Here is an 18334-nt window from a genome sequence, read left to right on the forward strand (position 1 = left end):
TACCACATTACTACGTGATCCAAACCTGAAGAACCCAGGATCTGTTCAGCGTGTATGTGAAAAATGCGAAGGTATGAGACTGATGAGAGCAAATCCTGGACCTAACCCAGACCTAACATGTGTTTAGGTCTAAAATATTGATGGAAACCAGGTTTAATTGACTGTTTCAGTGTGGTACCACATTACTACGTGATCCAAACCAGAAAAACCCAGGATCTGCTCAGCAAGTATGTGAAAAATGCGAAGGTATGAGCCTGATGAGGGCAGATCCCAGACCTATCCCAGACCTAACTTGCGTTATCCACTAAAATATTCACGGAAACCACGTTTAAATGACAGTATCAGTGTGATACCACATTACCATGTGATCCAAACCAGTAAAGGCCCAGAATCTGACCATCAAGTATGAGAAATATGTGAAAGTATGAGCCTGATGTGGGCAAATCTCTGGCCTAACCGAGACCTAACATGCGTTATCCTCTAAAATGTTGATCGAAACCAGGTTTAATTGACTGTTTCAGTGTGGCACCACATTACTACGTGATCCAAACCTGAAAAAACCCAGGATCTGTTCAAGAAGTATGTGAAGAATGCGAAAGTACGAGCCCGATGAGAGCAAATGCCAGACCTAACTAACACCTAATATGAATTATTCTCTAAAATATTGATCGAAACCAGGTTTAAAGGACTGCTTCAGTGTGGTACCACATTACTACGTGATCCAATCCAGAAAAAGCCCAGGATCTCTTCAACAAGTATGTGAAATACGCGAAAGTATGAGCCTGATGAGGGCAAATCCCAGACCTATCCCAGACATAACTTGTGTTATCCTCTAAACTAATAATCGAAACCAGGTTTAATGGTCTGTTTCAGTGGGGTACCACATTACCACGTGATCCATATCAGAAAAAGCCAGGGATCTGGGCAACATGTATGTTAAAACTGCGAAGGTATGAGCCTGATGAGGGCAGATCCCAGACCTATCCCAGACCTAACTTGCGTTATCCTCTAAAATATTGACGGAAACCACGTTTAAATGACAGTTTCAGTGTGATACCACATTACCACGTGATCCAAACCAGTACAGGCCCAGAATCTGACCATCAAGTGTGAGAAATATGTGAAAGTATGACCATGATGTGGGCAAATCTCCGGCCTAACCGAGACCTCACATGCGTTATCCTCTGTAATGTTGATCGAAACCAGGTTTAATTGACTGTTTCTGTGTGGCACCACATTACTACCTGATCCAAACCTGAAAAAACCCAGGATCTGTTCAAGAAGTATGTGAAGAATGCGAAAGTACGAGCCCGATGAGAGCAAATGCCAGACCTAACTAAGACCTAATATGAATTATTCTCTAAAATATTGATCGAAACCAGGTTTAATGGACTGCTTCAGTGTGGTACCACATTACTACGTGATCCAATCCAGAAAAAGCCCAGGATCTCTTCAACAAGTATGTGAAAAACGCGAAAATATGAGCCTGATGAGGGCAAATCCCGGACCTATCCCAGACATAACTTGCGTTATCCTCTAATCTAATAATCGAAACCAGATTTAATGGTCTGTTTCAGTGCGGTACCACATTACCACGTGATCCAAATCAGAAAAAGCCAGGGATCTGTGCAACATGTATGTTAAAACTGCAAAAGTATGATCCTGATGAGGGCAAATCCCAGACCTAACCTAGACCTAACATGTGTTATCCACTAAAACATTAATCGAAACCAGGTTTCATGGACTGTTTCAGTTTGGCACCACATTACTACGTGATCCAAACCAGAAAAAACCCAGGATCTGTTCAACACGTATGTGAAAAACGCGAAAGTATGAGCCTGATGAGGGCAAATCCCAGAACTATCCCAGACATAACTTGCGTTATCCTCTAATCTAATAATCGAAACCAGATTTAACGGTCTGTTTCAGTGGGGTACCACATTACTACGTGATTCAATCCAGAAAAAGCACAGGATCTAGCCAACAAGTATGAGAAATATGCGAAAGTATGAGCCTGATGAGGGCAAATCCTAGACCTAACCCAGACCTAACATGTGTTATCCTCTAAAATATTGATGGAAACCTGGTTTAATTGACTGTTTCAGTGTGGTACCACATTACGACGTGATCCAAACCAGCAAAATCCAGGGATCTGTTCGACATGTATGTTAAAACTGCAAAAGTATGATCCTGATGTGGGCAAATCCCAGACCTAACCTAGACCTAACATGTGTTATCCACTAAAATATTAATCGAAACCAGGTTTAATGGTCTGTTTCGGTGTGGTACCACATTACTACGTGATCCAATCCAGAAAAACCCAGGATCTGTTCAACAAGTATGTGAAAAATGCGAAGGTATGAGCCTGATGAGGGCAGATCCCAGACCTATCCCAGAGCTAACTTGCGTTATTCTCTAAAATATTGATCGAAACCAGGTTTAATGGACTGTTTCAGTGTGGTACCACATTACTACGTGATCCAATCCAGAAAAAGCCCAGGATCTCTTCAACAAGAATAGTGAAAAACGCGAAAATATGAGCCTGATGAGGGCAAATCCCGGACCTATCCCAGACCTAGCTTGCGTTATCCTCTCAAATATTGGTCGAAACCAGGTTTAATTGACTGTTTCAGTGTGGTACCACTTTACTACGTGATCCAAAGCAGAAAAAACACTCGATCAGGTCAATATGTATATTAAAACAGCGAAAGAATGACCGTGATGAGGGCAAATCCCAGGACTAACCTAGACCTAACATACGTTACCCTCTAAGATATTGATTGAAACCGGGATTAATCGACTGTTTCAGTGTGGTACCACATTACAACGTGATCCAAACCAGAAAAAACCCAGGATCTGTTCAACAAGTATGTGAAGATTGCGAAAGTAAGTGTCTGGTGTGGGCAAATCCCAGGCCTAACCTAGACATAACATGCGTTATCCTCTAAAATATTGATCGAAACCAGGTTTATTGGACTGTTTCAGTGTGGTACCACACTACTACGTGATCCAAACCAGAAAAAGCCCAGGATCTGGCCATCATGAATGAGAAATATGCGAAAATATGACCCTGATGAGGGCAAATCCCAGACCTATCCCAGACATAACTTGCGTTAGCCTATAAAATATTGATCGAAACCTGGTTTAGTTGTCTGTTTCAGTGTGGTACCACATTACTACGTGATCCAAACCAGAAAAAATCCAGGATCTGCTCAACAAGTATGTGAAGAATGCGAAAGTATGAGTCTGATGTGGGCAAATCCCAGGCCTAACCTGGACATGACATGCGTTATCCTCTAAAATATTGATCGAAACCAGGTTTAATGGACTGCTTCAGTGTGGTACCACATTACTACGTGATCCAAACCAGAAAAAGCCCAGAATCTGACCATCAAGTATGAGAAATATGCGAAAGTACGAGCCCGATGAGAGCAAATACCTGACCAAACCTAGACCTAACATGAATTATTCTTTAAAATATTGATCGAAACCAGGTTTAATGGACTGTTTCAGTGTGGTACCACATTACTACGTGATCCAATCCAGAAGAAGCCCAGGATCTCTTCAACAAGTATGTGAAAAACACGAAAGTATGAGCCTGATGTGGGCAAATCCCAGACCAATCCCAGACATAACTTGCGTTATCCTCTAAAGCATTGTTCGAAACCACGTTCAATTGACTGTTTTAGTGTGGTACCACTTTGCTACGCGATGCAATGCAGAAAAAACACACGCTCAGGTCAACATGTATGTTAAAACTGCGAAAGTATGACCGTGATGAGGGCAAATCCCAGACCTAACCCAGACCTAACATGTGTTATCCTCTAAAATATTAATCGAAACCAGGTTTAATGGTCTGTTTCAGTGTGGTACCACATTACTACGTGATCCAAAGCAGAAAAAACCACCGATCAGGTCAACATCTATGTTAAAGCTGCGAAAGTATGACCGTGATGAGGGCAAATCCCAGACCTAACCTAGACCTGACATGTGTTATCCTCTAAAATATTAATCGATACCAGGTTTAATCGACTGATTCTGTGTGGTACCACATTACTACGTGATCCAAACTAGAAAAAACCCAGGATCTGTTCAACAGGTATGTGAAGAATGCGAAAGTATGAGTCTGATAGGGGCAAATCCCAGGCCTAACCTAGACCTAACATGCGTCACCCTCTGAAATATTGATCGAAACCAGGTTTCATGGACTGTATCAGTGTGATACCACATTACCACGTGATCCAAACCAGAAAAAGCCCGGGATCTGGCCAACAAGTATGCGAAATATGTGAAAGTATCACCCTGATGTGGGCAAATCTCTGGCCTAACCGAGACCTGACATGCGTTATCCTCTAAAATGTTGATCGAAACCAAGTTTAATTGACTGTTTCAGTGTGGCACCACATTACTACGTGATCCAAACCAGAAAAAACCCATGATCTGTTCAACACGTATGTGAAAAACGCGAAAGTATGAGCCTGATGAGGGCAAATCCCAGACCTAACCTAAACCTAACATGTGTTATCCACTAAAATATTAATCGAAACCAGGTTTAATGGTCTGTTTCAGTGTGGTACCACATTGCTACGTGATCCAAACCAGAAAAAGCCCAGAATCTGACCGTCAAGTATGAGAAATATGCGAAAGTACGAGCCCGATGAGAGCAAATACCAGTCCAAACCTAGACCTAACATGAATTATTCTCTAAAATATTGATCGAAACCAGGTTTAATGGACTGTTTCAGTGTGGTACCACAATAGTACGTGGTCCAAACCAGAAAAAGTCAGGGATCTCTTCAACAAGTATGTGAAAAACGCGAAAATATGACCCTGATGAGGGCAAATCCCAGACCTAGCCTAGACCTAACATGTGTTATCCTCTAAAATATTGATCGAATCCAGGTTTAATGAACTGTTTCGGTGTCGCACAACATTACTACGTGATCCAAACTAGAAAAAACCGAGGATCTGTTCAACAAGTATGTGAAGAATGCGAAAGTATGAGTCTGATGGGGGCAAATCCCATGCCTAACCTAGACCTAACATGCGTTATCCTCTAAACTAATAATCGAAACCAGGTTTAATAGTCTGCTTCAGTGGGGTACCACATTACTACGTGATTCAATCCAGAGAAAGCCCAGGATCTAGCCAACAAGTATGAGAAATATGCGAAAATATGAGCCTGATGAGGGCAAATTCCAGACCTATCCCAGACCTAACGTGCGATATCCTCTAAAATATTGATCGAATCCAGGTTTAATGAACTGTTTCAGTGTCGTACAACGTTACTACGTGATCCAAACTAGAAAAAACCCTCGATCAGGTCGACATGTATGTTAAAACTGCGAAAGTATGATCCTGATGAGGGAAAATCCCAGACCTAACCTAGACCTAACATGTGTTATCCACTAAAACATTAATCGAAACCTGGTTTAATGATCTGTTTCAGTGTGGTACCTCATTACTACCTGATCGAAACCAGAAAAAAACCAGGATCTGTTCAAGAAGTATGTGAACAATGCGAAAGTAAGAGGCTGATGAGGGCAAATCCCAGACCTAACCGAGACCTAACATGCGTTATCCTCTAAAATGTTGATCGAAACCAGGTTTAATTGACTGTTTCAGTGTGGCACCACATTACTACGTGATCCAAACCTGAAAAAACCCAGGATCTGTACAAGAAGTATGTGAAGAATGCGAAAGTACGGGCCCGATGAGAGCAAATGCCAGACCTAACTAAGACCTAATATGAATTATTCTCTAAAATATTGATCGAAACCAGGTTTAATGGACTGCTTCAGTGTGGTACCACATTACTACGTGATCCAATCCAGAAATAGCCCAGGATCTCTTCAACAAGTATGTGAAATACGCGAAAGTATGAGCCTGATGAGGGCAAATCCCAGACCTATCCCTGACATAACTTGTGTTATCCTCTAAACTAATAATCGAAACCGGGTTTAATGGTCTGTTTCAGTGGGGTACCACATTACCACGTGATCCATATCAGAAAAAGCCAGGGATCTGGGCAACATGTATGTTAAAACTGCGAAGGTATGAGCCTGATGAGGGCAGATCCCAGACCTATCCCAGACCTAACTTGCGTTATCCTCTAAAATATTGACGGAAACCACGTTTAAATGACAGTTTCAGTGTGATACCACATTACCACGTGATCCAAACCAGTAAATCCCAGAATCTGACCATCAAGTGTGAGAAATATGTGAAAGTATGACCATGATGTGGGCAAATCTCCGGCCTAACCGAGACCTCACATGCGTTATCCTCTGTAATGTTGATCGAAACCAGGTTTAATTGACTGTTTCTGTGTGGCACCACATTACTACGTGATCCAAACCTGAAAAAACCCAGGATCTCTTCAAGAAGTATGTGAAGAATGCGAAAGTACGAGCCCGATGAGAGCAAATGCCAGACCTAACTAAGACCTAATATGAATTATTCTCTAAAATATTGATCGAAACCAGGTTTAATGGACTGCTTCAGTGTGGTACCACATTACTACGTGATCCAATCCAGAAAAAGCCCAGGATCTCTTCAACAAGTATGTGAAAAACGCGAAAGTATGAGCCTGATGAGGGCAAATCCCGGTCCTATCCCAGACATAACTTGCGTTATCCTCTAATCTAATAATCGAAACCAGATTTAATGGTCTGTTTCAGTGCGGTACCACATTACCACGTGATCCAAATCAGAAAAAGCCAGGGATCTGTGCAACATGTATGTTAAAACTGCAAAAGTATGATCCTGATGAGGGCAAATCCCAGACCTAACCTAGACCTAACATGTGTTATCCACTAAAACATTAATCGAAACCAGGTTTCATGGACTGTTTCAGTTTGGCACCACATTACTACGTGATCCAAACCAGAAAAAACCCAGGATCTGTTCAACACGTATGTGAAAAACGCGAAAGTATGAGCCTGATGAGGGCAAATCCCAGAACTATCCCAGACATAACTTGCGTTATCCTCTAATCTAATAATCGAAACCAGATTTAACGGTCTGTTTCAGTGGGGTACCACATTACTACGTGATTCAATCCAGAAAAAGCACAGGATCTAGCCAACAAGTATGAGAAATATGCGAAAGTATGAGCCTGATGAGGGCAAATCCTAGACCTAACCCTGACCTAACGTGCGAAATCCTCTAACATATTGATCGAAACCAGGTTTAATAGACTGTTTCAGTGTGGTGCCACATTACTACGTGATCCAAACCAGAAAAAAACCCATGATCTGCTCAACAAGTAAGTGAAGAATGCGAAAGTAATGGTCTGATGTGGGCAAATCCCAGGCCTATCCCAGACATAACATGCGTATCCTATAAAATATTGATCGAAACCTGGTTTAGTTGTCTGTTTCAGTGTTGTACCACTTTACTACGTGATCCAAAGCAGAAAAAACCATCGATCAGGTCAACATGTATGTTAAAACTGCGTAAGTACGAGCCCGATGAGAGCAAATGCCAGACCTAACTTAGACCTAATATGAATTATTCTCTAAAATATTGATCGAAACCAGGTTTAATGGACTGTTTCAGTGTGGTACCACATTACTACGTGATCGAAACCAGAAAAAGCACAGGATCTAGCCAACAAGTATGAGAAATATGCGAAAGTATGAGCCTGATGAGGGCAAATCCCAGACCTATCACAGACATAACTTGCGTTATCCTATAAAATATTGATCGAAACCTGGTTTAGTTGTCTGTTTCAGTGTGGTACCACATTACTATGTGATCCAAACCAGAAAAAACCCAGGATCTGTTCAAGAAGTATGTGAAGAATGCGAATGTATGAGACTGATGAGGGCAAAACCTGGACCTAACCCAGACCTAACATGTGTTATCCTCTAAAATATTGATGGAAACCTGGTTTAATTGACTGTTTCAGTGTGGTACCACATTACGACGTGATCCAAACCTGCAAAATCCAGGGATCTGTTCGACATGTATGTTAAAACTGCAAAAGTATGATCCTGATGTGGGCAAATCCCAGACCTAACCTAGACCTAACATGTGTTATCCACTAAAATATTAATCGAAACCAGGTTTAATGGTCTGTTTCGGTGTGGTACCACATTACTACGTGATCCAATCCAGAAAAACCCAGGATCTGTTCAACAAGTATGTGAAAAATGCGAAGGTATGAGCCTGATGAGGGCAGATCCCAGACCTATCCCAGAGCTAACTTGCGTTATTCTCTAAAATATTGATCGAAACCAGGTTTAATGGCCTGTTTCAGTGTGGTACCACATTACTACGTGATACAATCCAGAAAAAGCCCAGGATCTCTTCAACAAGTATGTGAAAAACGCGAAAGTATGAGTCTGATGTGGGCAAATCCCAGGCCTAACCTGGACATGACATGCGTTATCCTCTAAAATATTGATCGAAACCAGGTTTAATGGACTGCTTCAGTGTGGTACCACATTACTACGTGATCCAAACCAGAAAAAGCCCAGAATCTGACCATCATGAATGAGAGATATGCGAAAATATGACCCTGATGAGGGCAAATCCCAGACCTATCCCAGACATAACTTGCGTTATCCTCTAAAGCATTGTTCGAAACCAGGTTCAATTGACTGTTTTATTGTGGTACCACTTTGCTACGCGATGCAATGCAGAAAAAACACACGCTCAGGTCAACATGTATGTTAAAACTGCGAAAGTATGACCGTGATGAGGGCAAATCCCAGACCTAACCCAGACCTAACATGTGTTATCCTCTAAAATATTAATCGAAACCAGGTTTAATGGTCTGTTTCAGTGTGGTACCACATTACTACGTGATCCAAAGCAGAAAAAACCATCGATCAGGTCAACATGTATGTTAAAACTGCGAAAGTATGACCGTGATGAGGGCAAATCCCAGACCTAACCTAGAGCTGACATGTGTTATCCTCTAAAATATTAATCGATACCAGGTTTAATCGACTGATTCTGTGTGGTACCACATTACTACGTGATCCAAACTAGAAAAAACCCAGGATCTGTTCAACAGGTATGTGAAGAATGCGAAAGTATGAGTCTGATAGGGGCAAATCCCAGGCCTAACCTAGACCTAACATGCGTCACCCTCTGAAATATTGATCGAAACCAGGTTTCATGGACTGTATCAGTGTGATACCACATTACCACGTGATCCAAACCAGAAAAAGCCCGGGATCTGGCCAACAAGTATGCGAAATATGTGAAAGTATCACCCTGATGTGGGCAAATCTCTGGCCTAACCGAGACCTAACATGCGTTATCCTCTAAAATGTTGATCGAAACCAAGTTTAATTGACTGTTTCAGTGTGGCACCACATTACTACGTGATCCAAACCAGAAAAAACCCATGATCTGTTCAACACGTATGTGAAAAACGCGAAAGTATGAGCCTGATGAGGGCAAATCCCAGACCTAACCTAGACCTAACATGTGTTATCCACTAAAATATTAATCGAAACCAGGTTTAATGGTCTGTTTCAGTGTGGTACCACATTGCTACGTGATCCAAACCAGAAAAAGCCCAGAATCTGACCGTCAAGTATGAGAAATATGCGAAAGTACGAGCCCGATGAGAGCAAATACCAGTCCAAACCTAGACCTAACATGAATTATTCTCTAAAATATTGATCGAAACCAGGTTTAATGGACTGTTTCAGTGTGGTACCACAATAGTACGTGGTCCAAACCAGAAAAAGTCAGGGATCTGTTCAACAAGTATGTGAAAAACGCGAAAATATGACCCTGATGAGGGCAAATCCCAGACCTAGCCTAGACCTAACATGTGTTATCCTCTAAAATATTGATCGAATCCAGGTTTAATGAACTGTTTCGGTGTCGCACAACATTACTACGTGATCCAAACTAGAAAAAACCGAGGATCTGTTCAACAAGTATGTGAAAAATGCGAAGGTATGAGCCTGATGAGGGCAAATCCCAGACCTATCCCAGAGATAACTTGCATTACCCTCTAAAACATTGTTCGAAACCAGGTTTAATTGACTGTTTTAGTGTGGTACCACTTTGCTACGCGATCCAATGCAAAAAAAACACTCACTCAGGTCAACATGTATGTTAAAACTGCGTAAGTATGACCGTGATGAGGGCAAATCCCAGGCCTAACCTTGACCTAACATGCGTTATCCTCTAAGATATTGATCGACACCAGGATTAATCGACTGTTTCGGTGTGGTGCCACATTACTACGTGATCCAAACCAGAAAAAGCCAGGGGTCTGTGCAACAAGTATGTGAAAAACGCGAAAATATGACCCTGATGAGGGCAAATCCCAGACCTATCCCAGAGATAACTTGCATTACCCTCTAAAACATTGTTCGAAACCAGGTTTAATTGACTGTTTTAGTGTGGTACCACTTTGCTACGCGATCCAATGCAAAAAAAACACTCACTCAGCTCAACATGTATGTTAAAACTGCGAAAGTATGACCGTGATGAGGGCAAATCCCAGGCCTAACCTTGACCTAACATGCATTATCCTCTAAGATATTGATCGAAACCAGGATTAATCGACTGTTTCAGTGTGGTACCACATTACTACGTGATCCAAACCAGAAAAAGCCAGGTATCTGTTCAACAGGTATGTGAAAAACGCGAAAATATGACCCTGATGAGGGCTAATCCCAGGCCTAACATATACCTATAATGCGTTATCCTCAAAAATATTGATCGAAACCAGGTTAAATGGTCTGTTTCAGTGTGGTACCACATTACTACGTGATCCAAACCAGAAAAGCCCAGGATGTGTTCAACAAGTACGTGAAAAATGCGAAGGTATGAGCCTGATGTGGGCAAATCCCAGACCTATCCCAGACATAACTTGCGTTATCCTCTAAAACATTGTTCGAAACCAGGTTTAATTGACTGTTTTAGTGTGGTACCAATTTGCTACACGATCCAATGCAAAAAAAACACTCACTCAGGTCAACATGTATGTTAAAACTGCGAAGGTATGAGCCTGATGTGGGCAGATCCCAGACCTATCCCAGACCTAACTTGCGTTATCCTCTAAAATATTGATCGAAACCAGGTTTAATGGTCTGTTTTAGTGTGGTACCACTTTGCTACGCGATCCAATGCAAAAAAAACACTCACTCAGCTCAACATGTATGTTAAAACTGCGAAAGTATGACCGTGATGAGGGCAAATCCCAGGCCTAACCTTGACCTAACATGCATTATCCTCTAAGATATTGATCGAAACCAGGATTAATCGACTGTTTCAGTGTGGTACCACATTACTACGTGATGCAAACCAGAAAAACCCAGGATGTGTTCAACAGGTATGTGAAAAACGCGAAAATATGACCCTGATGAGGGCAAATCCCAGACCTATCCCTGACATAACTTACGTTATCCTCTATAACATTGTTCGAAACCAGGTTTAATTGACTGTTTTAGTGTGGTACCACTTTGCTACGCGATCCAATGCAAAAAAAACACTCACTCAGGTCAACATGTATGTTAAAACTGCGAAGGTATGAGCCTGATGTGGGCAAATCCCAGACCTATCCCAGACCTAACTTGCGTTATCCTCTAAGATATTGATCGAAACCAGGAATAATCGACTGTTTCAGTGTAGTACCACATTACTACGTGATCCAAACCAGAAAAAACCCAGGATCTGTTCAACAAGTATGTGAAGAATGCGAAAGTATGAGTCTGATGTGGGCCAATCCCAGGACTAACCTAGACATAACATGCGCTATCCTCTAAAATATTGATCGAAACCAGGTTTAATGGACTGTTTCAGTGTGGTACCACATTACTACGTGATCCAAACCAGAAAAAGCCCAGAATCTGGCCATCTAGTATGAGAAATATGCGAAAGTACGAGCCCGAAGGGAGCAAATGCCAGACCTATCCTAGACCTAACATGAATTATTCCTTAAAATATTGATCGAAACCAGGTTTAATGGACTGTTTCAGTGTGGTACCACATTACTACGTGATCCAATCCAGAAAAAGCTCAGGATCTCTTCAACAAGCATGTGAAAAACGCGAAAGTATGAGCCTGATGAGGGCAAATCCCAGACCTATCCCAGACATAACTTGCGTTATCCTCTAAAACATTGTTCGAAACCAGGTTTAAGTGACAGTTTTAGTGTGGTTCCACTTTGCTACGCGATCCAATGCAGAAAAAACACTCGCTCAGGTCAACATGTATGTTAAAACTGCGAAAGTATGACCCTGATGAGGGCAAATCCCAGGCCTAACCTAGGCCTAACATGAATTATTCTCTAAAATATTGATCGAAACCAGGGTTAATGGACTGTTTCAGTGTGGTACCACATTACTACGTGATCCAATCCAGAAAAAGCCCAGGATCTCTTCAACAAGTATGCGAAAAACGCGAAAGTATGAGCCTGATGGGCGCAAATCCCAGACCTATCCCAGACATAACTTGCGTTATCCTCTAAGACATTGTTCGAAACCAGGTTTAATTGACTGTTTTAGTGTGGTACCACTTTGCTACGCGATCCAATGCAAAAAAAACACTCACTGAGGTCAACATGTATGTTAAAACTGCGAAAGTATGACCCTGATGAGGGCAAATCCCAGGCCTAACCTAGACCTAACATGCGTTATCCTCTAAAATATTGATCGAAACCAGGTTTAATGGTCTGTTTCAGTGTAGTACCACATTCCTACGTGATCCAAACCAGAAAAACCCAGGATGTGTTCAACAAGTATGTGAAAAATGCGAAGGTATGAGCCTGATGAGGGCAGATCCCAGACCTATCCCAGATCTAACTTGCGTTATCCTCTAAAATATTGATCGAAACCAGGTTTAATGGTCTGTTTCAGTGTGGTACCACATTACTACGTGATCCAAACCAGAAAAACCCAGGATGTGTTCAACAAGTATGTGAAAAATGCGAAGGTATGTGCCTGATGAGGGCAAATCCCAGACCTATCCCAGACATAACTTGCGTTACCCTCTAAAACATTGTTCGAAACCAGGTTTAATTGACTGTTTTAGTGTGGTACCACTTTGCTACGCGATCCAATGCAAAAAAAACACTCACCCAGATCAACATGTACGTTAAAACTGCGAAAGTATGACCGTGATTAGGGCAAATCCCAGGCCTAACCTTGACCTAACATGCGTTATCCTCTAAGATATTGATCGAAACCAGGATTAATCGACTGTTTCAGTGTGGTACCACATTACTACGTGACCCAAACCAGAAAAAGCCAGGGATCTGTTCAACAGGTATGTGAAAAACGCGAAAATATGACCCTGATGAGTGCAAATCCCCGACCTGTCCCAGACCTAACTTGCGTTACCCTCTAAAACATTGTTCGAAACCAGGTTTAATTGACTGTTTTAGTGTGGTACCACTTTGCTACGCGATCCAATGCAAAAAAAACACTCACTCAGATCAACATGTACGTTAAAACTGCGAAAGTATGACCGTGATGAGGGCAAATCCCAGGCCTAACCTTGACCTAACATGCGTTATCCTCTAAGATATTGATCGAAACCAGGATTAATCGACTGTTTCAGTGTGGTACCACATTACTACGTGATCCAAACCAGAAAAACCCAGGATGTGTTCAACAAGTATGTGAAAAATGCGAAGGTATGAGCCTGATGAGGGCAGATCCCAGGCCTAACCTAGACCGAACATGCGTTATCCTCAAGAGTATTGATGGAAAACAGGTTTAATCGACAGTTTCAGTGTGGTACCACTTTGCTACGCAATCCAATGCAAACAAAACACTCACTGAGGTCAACATGTATGTTAAAACTGCGAAAGTATGACCCTGATGAGGGCAAATCCCAGGCCTAACCTAGACCTAACATGCGTTATCCTCTAAAATATTGATCGAAACCAGGTTTAATGGTCTGTTTCAGTGTGGTACCACATTACTACGTGATCCAATCCAGAAAAAGCCCAGGATCTCTTCAACAAGTATGTGAAGAATGCGAAAGTATGAGTCTGATGTGGGCCAATCCCAGGCCTAACCTAGACATAACATGCGCTATCCTCTAAAATATTGATCGAAACCAGGTTTAATTGACTGTTTTAGTGTGGTACCACTTTGCTACGCGATCCAATGCAAAAAAAACACTCACTGAGGTCAACATGTATGTTAAAACTGCGAAAGTATGACCGTGATGAGGGCAAATCCCAGGCCTAACCTTGACCTAACATGCGTAATCCTCTAAGATATTGATCGACACCAGGATTAATCGACTGTTTCAGTGTGGTACCACATTACTACGTGATCCAATCCAGAAAAAGCCCAGGATCTCTTCAACAAGTATGCGAAAAACGCGAAAGTATGAGCCTGATGAGGGCAGATCACAGACCAATCCCAGATCTAACTTGCGTTATCCTCTAAAATATTGATCGAAACCAGGTTAAATGGTCAGTTACAGTGTGGTACCACATTACTACGTGATCCAAACCAGAAAAGCCCAGGATGTGTTCAACAAGTATCTGAAAAATGCGAAGGTATCAGCCTGATGTGGGCAAATCCTAGACCTATCCCAGACATAACTTGCGTTATCCTCTAAAACATTGTTCGAAACCAGGTTTAATTGACAGTTTTAGTGTGGTTCCACTTTGCTACGCGATCCAATGCAGAAAAAACACTCGCTCAGGTCAACATGTATGTAAAAACTGCGAAAGTATGACCCTGATGATGGCAAATCCCAGGCCTAACCTAGACCTAACATGCGTTATCCTCTAAAATATTGATCGAAACCAGGTTTAATGGTCTGTTTCAGTGTAGTACCACATTACTACGTGATCCAAACCAGAAAAACCCAGGATGTGTTCAACAAGTATGTGAAAAATGCGAAGGTATGTGCCTGGTGAGGGCAAATCCCAGACCTATCCCAGACATAACTTGGGTTACCCTCTAAAACATTGTTCGAAACCAGGTTTAATTGACTGTTTTAGTGTGGTACCACTTTGCTACGCGATCCAATGCAAAAAAGCACTCACTCAGATCAACATGTACGTTAAAACTGCGAAAGTATGACCGTGATGAGGGCAAATCCCAGGCCTAACCTTGACCTAACATGCGTTATCCTCTAAGATATTGATCGAAACCAGGATTAATCGACTGTTTCAGTGTGGTACTACATTACTACGTGATCCAAACCAGAAAAAGCCAGGGATCTGTTCAACAAGTATGTGAAAAATGCGAAAGTATGACGCTGATGAGGGCAAATCCCAGGCCTAACCTAGACCTAACATGCGTTGTCCTCTAAAATATAGATGGAAACCAGGTTTAATGGACTGTTTCAGTGTGGTACCACATTACTACGTGATCCAAACCAGAAAAAGCCCAGAATCTGGCCATCTAGTATGAGAAATATGCGAACGTACGAGCCCGAAGAGAGCAAATGCCAGACCTAACCTACACCTAACATGAATTATTCTATAAAATATTGATCGAAACCAGGTTTAATGGTCTGTTTCAGTGTGGTACCACTTTGCTACGCGATCCAATGCAAAAAAGCACTCACTCAGATCAACATGTACGTTAAAACTGCGAAAGTATGACCGTGATGAGGGCAAATCCCAGGCCTAACCTTGACCTAACATGCGTTATCCTCTAAGATATTGATCGAAACCAGGATTAATCGACTGTTTCAGTGTGGTACTACATTACTACGTGATCCAAACCAGAAAAAGCCAGGGATCTGTTCAACAAGTATGTGAAAAATGCGAAAGTATGACGCTGATGAGGGCAAATCCCAGGCCTAACCTAGACCTAACATGCGTTGTCCTCTAAAATATAGATGGAAACCAGGTTTAATGGACTGTTTCAGTGTGGTACCACATTACTACGTGATCCAAACCAGAAAAACCCAGGATGTGTTCAACAAGTATGTGAAAAATGCGAAGGTATGAGCCTGATGAGGGCAGATCCCAGACCTATCCCAGACCTAACTTGCGTTATCCTCTAAAATATTGATCGAAACCAGGTTTAATGGTCTGTTTTAGTGTGGTACCACTTTGCTACGCGATCCAATGCAAAAAAAACACTCACTCAGCTCAACATGTATGTTAAAACTGCGAAAGTATGACCGTGATGATGGCAAATCCCAGGCCTAACCTTGACCTAACATGCGTTATCCTCTAAGATATTGATCGAAACCAGGATTAATCGACTGTTTCAGTGTGGTACCACATTACTACGTGATCCAAACCAGAAAAAGCCAGGTATCTGTTCAACAGGTATGTGAAAAACGCGAAAATATGACCCTGATGAGGGCTAATCCCAGGCCTAACATATACCTATAATGCGTTATCCTCAAAAATATTGATCGAAACCAGGTTAAATGGTCTGTTTCAGTGTGGTACCACATTACTACGCGATCCAAACCAGAAAAGCCCAGGATGTGTTCAACAAGTATGTGAAAAATGCGAAGGTATGAGCCTGATGTGGGCAAATCCCAGACCTATCCCAGACATAACTTGCGTTATCCTCTAAAACATTGTTCGAAACCAGGTTTAATTGACTGTTTTAGTGTGGTACCACTTTGCTACACGATCCAATGCAAAAAAAACACTCACTCAGGTCAACATGTATGTTAAAACTGCGAAAGTATGACCGTGATGATGGCAAATCCCAGGCCTAACCTTGACCTAACATGCGTTATCCTCTAAGATATTGATCGAAACAAGGATTAATCGACTGTTTCAGTGTGGTACCACATTACTACGTGATCCAAACCAGAAAAAGCCAGGGGTATGTGCAACATGTATGTGAAAAACGCGAAAATATGACCCTGATGAGGGCAAATCCCAGACCTATCCCTGACATAACTTACGTTATCCTCTATAACATTGTTCGAAACCAGGTTTAATTGACTGTTTTAGTGTGGTACCACTTTGCTACGCGATCCAATGCAAAAAAAACACTCACTCAGGTCAACATGTATGTTAAAACTGCGAAGGTATGAGCCTGATGTGGGCAAATCCCAGACCTATCCCAGACCTAACTTGCGTTATCCTCTAAAATATTGATCGAAACGAGGGTTAATCGACTGTTTCAGTGTGGTACCACATTACTACGTCATCCAAACCAGAAAAAACCCAGGATCTGTTCAACAAGTATGTGAAGAATGCGAAAGTATGAGTCTGATGTGGGCCAATCCCAGGACTAACCTAGACATAACATGCGCTATCCTCTAAAATATTGATCGAAACCAGGTTTAATGGACTGTTTCAGTGTGGTACCACATTACTACGTGATCCAATCCAGAAAAAGCTCAGGATCTCTTCAACAAGCATGTGAAAAACGCGAAAGTATGAGCCTGATGAGGGCAAATCCCAGACCTATCCCAGACATAACTTGCGTTATCCTCTAAAACATTGTTCGAAACCAGGTTTAATTGACAGTTTTAGTGTGGTTCCACTTTGCTACGCGACCCAATGCAGAAAAAACACTCGCTCAGGTCAACATGTATGTTAAAACTGCGAAAGTATGACCCTGATGAGGGCAAATCCCAGGCCTAACCTAGGCCTAACATGAATTATTCTCTAAAATATTGATCGAAACCAGGGTTAATGGACTGTTTCAGTGTGGTACCACATTACTACGTGATCCAAACCAGAAAAACCCAGGATGTGTTCAACAAGTATGTGAAAAATGCGAAGGTATGTGCCTGATGAGGGCAAATCCCAGACCTATCCCAGACATAACTTGCGTTACCCTCTAAAACATTGTTCGAAACCAGGTTTAATTGACTGTTTAAGTGTGGTACCACTTTGCTACGCGATCCAATGCAAAAAAACACTCACTCAGATCAACATGTACGTTAAAACTGCGAAAGTATGACCGTGATGAGGGCAAATCCCAGGCCTAACCTTGACCTAACATGCGTTATCCTCTAAGATATTGATCGAAACCAGGATTAATCGACTGTTTCAGTGTGGTACCACATTACTACGTGACCCAAACCAGAAAAAGCCAGGGATCTGTTCAACAGGTATGTGAAAAACGCGAAAATATGACCCTGATGAGTGCAAATCCCCGACCTGTCCCAGACCTAACTTGCGTTACCCTCTAAAACATTGTTCGAAAGCAGGTTTAATTGACTGTTTTAGTGTGGTACCACTTTGCTACGCGATCCAATGCAAAAAAAACACTCACTGAGGTCAACATGTATGTTAAAACTGCGAAAGTATGACCCTGATGAGGGCAAATCCCAGGCCTAACCTAGACCTAACATGCGTTATCCTCTAAAATATTGATCGAAACCAGGTTTAATGGTCTGTTTCAGTGTGGTACCACATTACTACGTGATCCAATCCAGAAAAAGCCCAGGATCTCTT

The sequence above is a fragment of the Colletes latitarsis genome, chromosome 3 (genome assembly GCF_051014445.1).
Source record: "Colletes latitarsis isolate SP2378_abdomen chromosome 3, iyColLati1, whole genome shotgun sequence".
In the NCBI taxonomy this organism is placed as follows: Eukaryota; Metazoa; Arthropoda; class Insecta; order Hymenoptera; family Colletidae; genus Colletes; species Colletes latitarsis.